The sequence below is a fragment of the Montipora capricornis genome, chromosome 1 (assembly GCF_036669925.1).
Source record: "Montipora capricornis isolate CH-2021 chromosome 1, ASM3666992v2, whole genome shotgun sequence".
Classification (NCBI taxonomy): Eukaryota; Metazoa; Cnidaria; class Anthozoa; order Scleractinia; family Acroporidae; genus Montipora; species Montipora capricornis.
Genome location: NC_090883.1, coordinates 5,213,037 through 5,224,586, shown reverse-complemented (window position 1 = coordinate 5,224,586; position 11,550 = coordinate 5,213,037).

Genomic DNA, 11,550 nt, shown 5'->3' with positions numbered 1-11,550 from the left:
AATTTGTGTCCGTAGAACTCTATCTCCCCGACTCCAAACTGGCACTTGTCAGGATTGAATGTGATTCCAAAATCCATTGCTCTCTGCAGGACTGCTTCCAATGTCTTGTTGTGCTCCTCCATGTTTCTTCCTCCTAGCAGGATATCATCCCGTTGGTTGAGGCATCTTGGTATGTCTCCAAATATTCCGTAGATAGCTTCGTCAAAGAGACCTTGCGAGGCTTTTGCTCCAAAGATTAGACGTTTTGGTCGCATGTTCCCCCACGGGGTGCTAAAAGTGGCAATTTTTCTGGACTCTGGATCGAGTAGGAGTTGGTGGTACCCCTGCCGCATGTCAAGTTTGGAGAACACAGTGCAATCATGAAATTTGTACATGAAGTCTTCAACAATAGGTCCCTGGGTGATCCTATTTCTTTCCATGAATTGGTTTGGTACCCTGAGGTCCACGCTGGCCCTGATCATGTGCGGTTCAAGTTTCTCCTTGTCTACAGTGTTGAACTTCGGCTTTGGTTGAACAACCAGGGGTGAGCACCATGTGACTGCCTCACCTTCAGGAACTTCTTCGAATATCTCCTCTTCTACACATTGGCCCAGCCATTGCTTCAATGGCTCTTGCAGGTAGTAAGCCACTGGTCTCGGTCTTTCAGCTACGGGCACTGCTTCTGGTCTCATGCTGAACTTTGCATAGAACTCTTTTCCATTCTTAATGTCTCTAATCTTCCCGATACCCTTAAATACGTCACTGTATTGATCAGTCATTTCTTTGATTCCAGGTTTGAGATCTTTATCTCGCTTGACACTTTTGACGTCTGGTGGTTCTTCCTGGATTCTCAAGTCATTGGTCTCGGCGAAAGAACCATCTGCTCTGATCTGTAACATACCCAGCTCTTGAAGGGTACTTTTGCTGATGAGGGGTGGGGAGTTGATTCTTCCTCTGGTCACAACAAATCTTACGACTGCTCCACAGGTCTGGTTCCTTATTGTGGCTGTGAACTCTCCTTTCACGGGTAGCTCACTCTGCAAGGTGCTTAACTTTACTATGCTCGGTTGTAGTGTAAGTTTCACACTGGACTGGTTTGTCAATGCTTTAAATTGGTGTTCATCCATGAAATTTACTTCTGCTCCGCAGTCAGGCTCAGCTCTTACATCCACATCTTCTATCTTCACTGATACGGTTCTGTCTTCACCATCAGTTTTGATTTTCTTCACTTGCTTGAGGTGTCTTACGGCTTAGCAGAAGAACTCGTCATCGGAACTTGTTGAGTTGTCGGCATCTTCTCTTTCAGTGGTTCTCTTTACACGGCGCTTGTGCCTTGAATTCTCTGGTGGCTTGTGATCGCGTTTTTGGTTGTTGCCTTTCTTACTGTTGTGCGGGCCTTTGGACTTACACACTGAACTGAAGTGGTTGAACTTTTGACATTTCATACATTTTTTTCCATACGCTGGACAGTTCTTGCCTTCCTCGTGTGTGCCTGTTTGTCCGCAGTATCCACAGGGTTGCTTTCCTTTACCGCTTTGTTTGTCCTTGGGTGAATGCCGCTTCTCGAAGCGTCGCCCAAGTTTCTTCACGTCTTGAGGAATTTTCATGTCGCTTATTTGAAGTGATGTGTCTTCAATTTGAGCAGCTTCGGTTAAAAACCGTGTCAAATCCCATTTCTTGTTGATGGCTTTTTGTATAAGCGATCGATTCTGTGTTGTTTGGATGAGGTGTTCCAAGATTCGTTCATCGCAATTGGCTTCGAATTCGCAGTCATTGGCTTTCTCCCTCAAACGTGCAGGGTACGCGTTCGTTGTTTCGTCGTGTGTCGGTCTCATTTTGAGGAATACGTATCTCGCGTGGTGTTTATTTTTCTTAGGTTTGAAGTAGTCATTTAGCTTCTTCCTCAACTTGTCGTACTTGCTAGCGCCATCTGTCGGGGTTGGTAAACTTTTCTCCAGGCGAGCAATTTCTTTCCCCCCATAAATGATGAGTGCATCTTTCTCGTTGAGCGGTTCCGTAATCTAGAAATATCTGAATTCCCGTTCGATCTCTTCTAGCCAGTCGTCCCACACTTTCCCTTTTACTATCGGGTCATCTCCTGGGATAAATGTTTGAGATTTTAGATTTCCTCGTTGCCGTGATAACTTGAACCGGAGCTGCTGCGCCGGCATCTGCTTGTTCCGTATGAGACATGTTTTGTCGATTGATCGAAGTATTTTGCCTGCTTGCCTCTCTCGCTGGGCTTCAGACTTCGCTTGCTAAATTTCTCCTGCTTTCTTTCTGCTGTTGTTGTGTAATTCAACGTGTTTATCCTCGTCGCCAGTGTAACAACCGCGAGTCTTCTCTGTATAAATGCCGTTTAATAACATAAGCTATCACTTTGCCGACTACATCTCACAACCTGGCACTACAAAAGACGATACTTATTCACCTGTGTGAAACTGAACTATACTGGAATTGTCGGAATGCTGGACTGGATATTACAATGGCATCATAATTGGTGATGACATGAAAGTGAAAATATAATGAAAATTATGCATTTCCATTTATAACATCAAATATGTTGTTTATAAGAAGTAAGCGCCAACAAAGATGGTGTTTCAGGGTGAAATAGATGCTGGATCGAGAGCACATATAATGTTTCTGCATGGAGATGGTGGGATGACACTACCACAGATATGTGAGAAATGTGGAGTTTCACGTACAACCGTTTGTGTATAGATGTCTAAAAGTAAGGAAAACAATAGCCATGAAGAAGTCTCCGGAACGACGAAAGAGGCTCTGTGCACGAGACACGCGGCTTATAGAGATGAACATTAAGAGGCTTTGTGTCAGTGAGGGTACATTTTCCCTTTGAACCTTTGGAGTAGAATGCGGTCTTCAAAATGTGTCTCTGCATACTCTTAATAGATGTCAGAGGTGTACAAGATACAAGTTTTGCAAGGTGAGACAAAAGGGCGTTCTTTCTGTTAAAGGCTGTAGTCCTCATGTTAACTTTGCATGCCACGTTCTGAAACGCTATTCTGTAGAACTGTGAACACGGGATGTTTGTTTCTACCTGGATGGAGTAAGCTTTTGGCATAAGACTAACGCGGTAATGCAGGCCAAAACGCCCCAAGGGAAAATCTGGAGGAAAAGGAATGAAGGACTCAGTATAGGGTGTGTAACAAAAGCAGCTCACACTGGTAGTTATTTCTTACAGAAAATACCATAATACTCTTTGTTTGTCACCCCAAATTTTACATAAGCATTGTTTCCAGTTTCTCTTGGGAGTTACAATGGCCCCATGAGAAAACTGGAGACAATTCCAAAATTTTGGGGGACAAAGAAAGAGTATTATGGTATTTTCCGAAGTGGCCTATTACTCAATTACCCATGCTTCATGATAGTAACAGAAACTGTTAATTTATTCTACAACAAGACGCCTGGAGGCGTTTATGCGGGATGGATTAAAACTTTTAAGACAAAATTAACAGTCTGTTTACGCTAGCAAAAAAGCTTGCGACAGAAAGGCTCCTGCCTGCATTAAAGTTGCAACAAGGAAAACCTTGAACAGTGGAGTGGCAACAATGCAAGAAATTTTCTTACATGAAGTAAATTAACTAACTGATCAGGGCTTAAAGGGTGTTCCCTGTGAGGATGTGTAATTTCACTGCAGGAAAGGGCCATTTTCAGTATTCGGTTTTGTAAAGTTTAGTTTAGCCAAATGCAATTGAGGGCATTCAAGTCTCACGAGAGCAACAACCAATCTCCTATTTAAGAACATTTTAAAAGCTCGCAAAATTTATTGCTAGGCACTGTAAATGAAAAATGTTCTCGTATACAGGCACAGTTTTGGAGAGCCATATAATTTTTTTGTAACACTTATGTAGTGGTCACAAATTGAACCAAGGGACAAGACTGATTCAAGTTGGTCCACCAAAGTTAAGCCCTGTTGGACGGGGTTCATACTTGGATGGGAGACCGGCAGGTGATCACCCTTGTGTTGACACTATCGAAGTCATTCTGCTTGGAGTCTACTGATATCCCAGAACGCTGATATTGCATAAATACATATAGTGCAATACCTTTGTTACTGAACATTTACTAGAAAGCGATACAAAAAGATTTCCCCAAAACATACAACTACTTTCAAATGCCTCGCTGATGACAAAAGTAATCCTTTATTATTTCAAGTTTATATCCTGATTATGTAGTGTCAGTGTGGATATTACAAACAACAACCGTAACACTAACATAGCAATAATCGATTAAAAAAGTATGAATGGTAATATCTTCAATAGAGTGCCAGGCTTAAAGACTTTAACTTGATTTAACTCAATTTGTACTGAAATAAATTTACTGAGAAATATTTTTTCCAAAATATCATTTCTCACTAAGTGATGCATCTTCTATGTTCAAATAACCGCTCAAAATAATGATCGTGTGACGATCTTTAGACAAAATTTTTTTCTAATTTAATATTCTGTCCAAATTTGCATAGCCATAACAAAAATAAACATCAGGTACGTATGAAAGAAAAGTCGTATTTACCTTGAAGTCACATTCTTGTGCAAAACACAAGAACTTTTATCAATAGTATACCATAGTTGAGATCCTTCGTCCATTTTTTAGCAATTGGCCTTTCGAATTTCAGAGAAATTGATCCATCACAAACACTTTATGATTTTTTTCAGCGACACAACAAAGGTCACTGGAAGAATCAGACAAAATTAACCTTGCATAACAAAACGACACTACCCTTTTATTCACATTAAAATCATTTACAATTGCCATAAAAACCATCCAGATATCTTTGCTAGGCACTAAAGAAGCTCCCAATGTAACTTTTTCCGTGATGTGTAAAGGTTGCTTCTAATTTCGTGTTTGGACAAACTGTTTGGTAACCAGTCGAACTCTTCGTTTGTTAACTTACAACTGCAGACAAAAGCTGCTGAAGTCGTTGGTTCCATTGGTTCGATCCATGGCAAGAAACAGGTTCCCAGTTGGAAGCACACTCTATGGAAGTATTCATGGTTCAATACAATCAAAAAACACAACAAATAAATCCAAGATTTCAATCTCCATTCACTATTTGAGGATTTAGTTAAGATGTTTTATATCTGGATACTATAGGATGCTATTTTGCTTCTTTGAGTGTTGATATATTTGTGTTCTTCACTCGATCTTCGTTGAGATATTTGTCTCTGAAATTATATACTTCATCCATCAAATTGTTGTTGTTGTACAAAGTGTATGGCATTCGATTTTGCTCAGAAATAATCTGTTCGTCCTATCAAGGAGAACAACGGCCATCGTCCTTTCAGCGAAGCCATTTGGCTGTGAGAAACTAAAATTTACACTGTAACGTTTTGTTTTTGCAAATTTTTTTTCTCGACTTAGCCCTGTACGGGTCTGCAAATGATCCCAGGACCGCAAATGATCCCCAAACTGAAAGCAAATAATGCCAGGACAGCAAATGATCCCGAAAAAAAAGAGCACTTATTTTTATTAACAATCACTTGAAATGGCTCACACAGGTTTTTGTCTCATTATAGTTTTCCTGAAAGACTGAATTTTGTTTCTTACCACGCTGTCATAAATTTTCCACAATTAATTATCGGATGCAATCATCAAAACCTAGCTTGGACACAATTCTAAACTGATTGTGACCAGGGCCCCATTTCTCGAACCCTGCATATGTTTGCCAGAGGTGTTCGAATATCCCGGCTATCGGTTTTAGTTTCGTTGTTTTGCAGTTACTGGTCATGCAGGACCCAAATACATTGGCATGCTCAATACGAAATGTACCTGAAGCAAGGCCGCTGGCAGATCCGATTTGTCTATGATTGTGTCCGATATGGGAAATTTATAGCGGAGCTCCGTGCACGCCAAAGAGGCGCTTGCGTGTGGAGCACCATAGTTAAGAAAATATGGTAACCCATCAATGTGAGAAAATCTGGTTTTGGTCACCGAACAACCGTAGGTCTGTCCAACCGTCCATGTATGCCAGTGTGACCAGTACCCTATAAGCATATCACGGGCTCAAATTTAGAGCTCATCCAGGAGACAATACTCCAGTTGACACCCTACATCTTTGATATTGGACATCAATGTTATGGTCAATTGACAGCTGTCAAAACAAGGTATCCACTGACCAGTATCACATGACCATATTGCCAGCTCAAGTTGGACCTTATTGAGGTCAGCTGTTTTTTTTTTTTAAGTGGATCGCTGACCAGGGACTGGTGGTTGATTGGAACACAGTGACGAGACGAAAAATGTGAAGGTATAAACATTGTAGTTCTTAAGCTTGAGAAATAAATCAAACATTTATGACTTCCTTATTCAATTTTGAGTGGTTTTAGCAAAGCAAATCGAACAAAAATAAGATAGAACATTGTACAGAGCAATTACAGAAAAATCTTCAGGTGCAGAATAAATATTTAAGGTGATGGATGACTAACCCGGGATTTGCGTTAAATAATCCATCAAAAAAACTAGATTTCGATATTTTTGGGCAAGGAATAAAATTCAACCTGAATTATGTCTAACTTGAGGGGTGAGCAGAAAATAATAATTCTAGGTTATGGGAGTCTAGGTTTTGACCCACAGTCGAAAAGATATCTATAGTAAAACAGCTGCCTGTGATATCTTGTTATGATTAGAATGTTTTCAAATACAATGGCTCTAAGAGCAAAGAGTACAAATGTACTTACTACCACCATCAACAGCAGAATCCTTATTACTGGTACTCCGCTCTGTTAATGACTATTATTTTCTAACATAGTTTCTTACACTGTTACAGACTGAATTTCGGAGAATGTACAAATCATTAATGGAGGATGATGCCAATTTTCAAGGCTTTTATCTGGAGGAAAGCTACTTCATGGTCAATATGGTACTAGTACTGGTAATCAACCCTTCACTACCAAGAGGTTCCCCACTGATGGGTAAAATCAACTGATGTCACTAAGCCACCTGGTAAAATCTACAAGTGACATCATTCTTAGTGAAATGGTTAAATTTGGTCTCAGTTGTACTATTATCACTGACAGTAAAGTGGGTGTTTTGAGGATTATGTATAGAAGTTGGCACAATAGAATGGTCCTTACGTTTCTGGGTGTTCTTGTTTGTAAATGAAGCAACATACTTTAAGAAAAACTGGGCTTTTAATTAATTGTAAACTGTGTTACAAGCAGTGTGGCAAAGGCCCCCAGTCAGTGTTCTAATATTATTTCATAGAAAATGTGCAATAGATGTATGGATTATAGACCCTTCAAAATAGCCTCACTAACCTCGTTTTGGAGATCAAAATTGTAAAGAATTTTTTATTCCCAACGAGGTTATTGAGGCTATTTCGAATAGCAACAAAAGAATAATACAAAGGGTCTATTAATATCATTATTATTATTAATTGCCAACGAGGCGGCCGACCCCAGAGGGTTGGCGGTCGAGTTGGCAAATCATAGAGCCGTACGTGAGTACAGAAGAAAAATCTCATCTCAGTGTAAGGGACCCTTTTTTGACCATATTTGGGTGTAAGTAATACTCCATATTTGGGTAGGGACGTCACGTTTTTGCATGTGTCGCTTCCACCGTGTAGTTTGTGTGTTGTTTCAGCGGACGATTCAGCTAGTGAGATTGGAGGCACTTGTAGTTGCCTTACGTGTTTGTAAATTGAATTGTAAGCAGCGGCTGATCAAGGAATAGGGTTATACCTACAAATTTCGGACAGAACGAGCGTGTTCGCTTGTCGATTTCGAACTAGCGTGTTCGCTTGCGAACCAGCGTGTTCAATTGTCAATTTCGAACCAGCGTGTTCGCTTGTCAATTTTAAACCAGTGCTTTCTTTCGTCGATTGCCACGTTCTTAAAGACTTCAGATCAAAGAATTGAACAAATTACTATAACACATCTTCTTATAGCACAAAGAATTGTCCTTGAACTCCAGCGTTGCGTAATTAAAACCACTCACAACTTGGACAAAGCGGGGGTAGACAATATTGCTTGATTATTGCGTTCAATACATTTATTATCTGGTTAATCGCCGTTACAAGCCGACAACTAAATGTTGGGTTCTTTAGCTTAGCAGACATTGCTTTTCAGGGTTCATTCAATGTGAAATACAGTGCTGTTATTATTATTGTTATTATAACCTTCATCACCACGTGCGTGAAAGTTCGAGTTGCGCCGATGAAACACATTCCCCACACAGGGCTGCCGAAAGTTTTTACGCCATCAGTGTAATAGTTGAGCTTGTGTTTATACTGATAGTTAACTTTCAGCATACCATTTAAGTTGTCATGGTTTATGTTCACCGCAGAGTGCTTTTTCTGTCACTTATTCTTTATGGCAGCAGTTGCTCGATAATCAAACCTTCATTTTCTTGTTTTAGAGTAAATTCTCAACCAGAGACAGTGTATACCACTACAAAAGCAATCCACCTTTCTCTGGACAAAGAGTATAACGTTTTTACGTTAAAATGTGGACTCAGACAGAACACTCTCAAAGTGTGTAAATAAAGTGTAATCGATGTAATAGCCAAGGGTTCAGTCACAAACCTTCATACGTTTGTTGTATTTATCTTTTTTGATTGAATCAAAAAATGAAACGAAAATTCATGTGCACATTTATTCAAACAATACTCAAACAACCAGTAAACCTAAGGTAACACTTCAACATCACAAGATATTGCTTCGAACTTAAGTAATACTCCCTCAACATTTACACACTTTGAAATTATGGAATTCCTCAAATTATGCCTTCAAGACCAACACTCTTCCTTTCCTACTTTCATTTATAGTAAAATAATTTTACCTCTGTGTCAAACTTTCACACATTCCAGAGACATAAAACAATTTTGCCTCGTTGGCACTTGCGGCAAGGCACAACTAGTATTATTATTATTCTGGATGTATTTAAACAAAAGCTTCAACAATGTACTCAATACTAATGTTGTTTTTGTTTTGTATTAAGTGCCAGCTTAAGTGGAAACAAAGGTGTTTTTTCAGTTGTTGCTGATGCCATAAATAGTGATTACGGTGAACAAGAAGAGTGCCCTTGGTCACTTGCCCAGAGGTTAGTTTTACAGGCAGCAACAAGCTGATTTCAAATATGTCTTGGACAGTTAAACTTGAAAACCAAAGCCCAACTTTGTCAAATTTTTTCCACTTCCTTCCTACATTGAGACACTCTTGAACTGTTGTGATGTATTTCAATTGGTGGATTTTCCTAGTTATAACTTGTTTTGTTGGGTTTTCACAGGATACCAAAACTTTGTGACAAAGCCCCAGATTATAGAAAAAGGAATACAATTTGATTGATTGCCTGCGTACCTGGCATGGACACTGGAATGGATTTTGTTTGAATATGTTGTGCCCAAAATTTATGATTCACAGTTCTGCTTGCCTTGTGCAGTTCCTTTATTTCTGAGGACTAGATCAAAGGAGCAGATGGGCAAAAGGCTTGGGAACTAGAAAAAGCCTGTTCAAACTAAGTGCCCATGCCCGGATCGGTGCCTAAGTGCTACATTGTTCTGGGGGTGGTACCAATGCCCGAGGTCTGAGCACAATGCACCAAGTTTGAAGTGGGCCTAACTTGTCAAACTTATCTCAGTTGTTACAAAATGTTGATGATGTGTTACTTTCTTTGGTATTCAGCAAGCTTTGTTACATACCTGAGAAGCCTGAAGGACACCAGAAAGAGAAGAGGGGTAGTAGACCACAACACTGTATGTAGAAGACAGGGAAGATTAAGAGAGGTATTAAACCATCTTTGCACTGATAACACAGATATTACAGGTTATAGCATGCTATGATGCTACTTTGTTTTGCTGTAAAAGAATACGTAGTCAGGGTTTACATTTAAGGGACAGCAAACAGTAGTTAATGACAAATACTATGGTGTCTTTCTTTGCAGAAAATTGACAGACAAATTGCTGTCGTTGAGCAAATGGACTGGGAGGAGGCAAAGAAGGCAAGAGTAAAGATATGCCTCACCAAAGAATATACCAGTCAGTTCTGATGAAAGTGAGGTTTCTGAGGATGAAAATGGAGTTACAATTAAAACATTTGCCGTTCAGAGGTTGTCTTGGGAAGGCAGAAAGTTAAGGGATCTCAAGGATTCCCAAGACCTGTATTACAGGAAATAAATGAATCGAAGCAGCATGAGACTTCAGTCAGAACGTATCTTATAAGTGATAGTTTTTCCCAGAGGGGTCCTCCAGAAATGCCCCAAAATGGACCTTAAAAAATAGCTATTTGCCAGTTGCAACTAGTACACCCGTGCATGATTTGTAATTATAATTATAATAGCGTTATCGATTAGCATTTTTTATTTTTGTGAGACCTTTTTATCTGGGGTAGACATGATAATGGGACACAGAAAAACACAGACTGCAGACTGTGCAGACCGTCTGTAAAATGAAAATTCGGTTAGCCTGAATTAGACCTAAATAACATTCAGGTTAGCCTGTTTACGGTTAGCTCTCAATAATAGTGAGGGTAATGCCATATTTTACCCCTAGTCTGCACGGTCTGCAGTCTGCGTTTTGGCCTAAAAACATGATAATGCGCATACTCGTTAGATTTGATTTCCAAGCAATCACAACATACCAAAACAATGGTCTGAGCAACTGGCAGAATAAACTAAATATGATTACTTAACATAGTCTAGATGGTGTTCTGACACACCAGACTACTAGAGAATTTTCTGCTTAGTTATTGTTATACTCATTCCCCAAGAGCAATTTTATTCCATGTCAGGCAAAATATGGAACTTAATTTAGACGAGCTGGCATCTTGACCATGATTGTCTACACTAAGTTAATTATACAGATTTAACAGCCCAAAAATTCCAAGTGTAGCTTGTTTTAGTTGTATCACTCTTTTTAAGAGTTAGTTTTTTTACCATTTTCGAATTGATAGTTCTTGTTACTTAGAACTTTATTAGCAAGGGTCAGTTCAGAAGAATGCCAATGAATTTGATGTACACCATACGAATGCGTTATGAGATTAAAATGATTTATGCAACCAACGTTTTTGTGGTACTGTTGTCTTCACCGGGGTAACAATTGGGAGCTGTGATTGGATTTATCGCCAGCAAAGTATAGCTGCAGGCCCCTTATTTTGAACAGACGTACATGTAAAGAACCGATTTTCCTGTACAATGCTTTATCCTTTGTGTACGTACTATTGCAGACTTCCCATAAATTTAATTTTTTTTCCCTTACAACTGACAATGATGTGCGTAAAGCATCATAAAGACTTGCTTTACGGTCCCGTAGCATACAATATACATAAAATGATGCCCGTAAAATACCTTTAACTTTATGACCTTTTACAATACACGTTATATTAAATATTGTAAAGAACGTCTTTACTATTCCTGAAGCAGGTAAAATACTGCAAAGACTTGCTTTACGATAATTTACAGAACACGTAAAACATCGCAAAGAATGCCTTTTGGAGGTTTTAGACTCTCTACGCATTCTTTACGCACTATAGGTTTTGTGCGTAAAGAAGTTCTTTACATACCTGTAAAGAAGTGTGTGTGGCTCCTTAAAGTGATTCTTTACGCAACAGCTGCATGC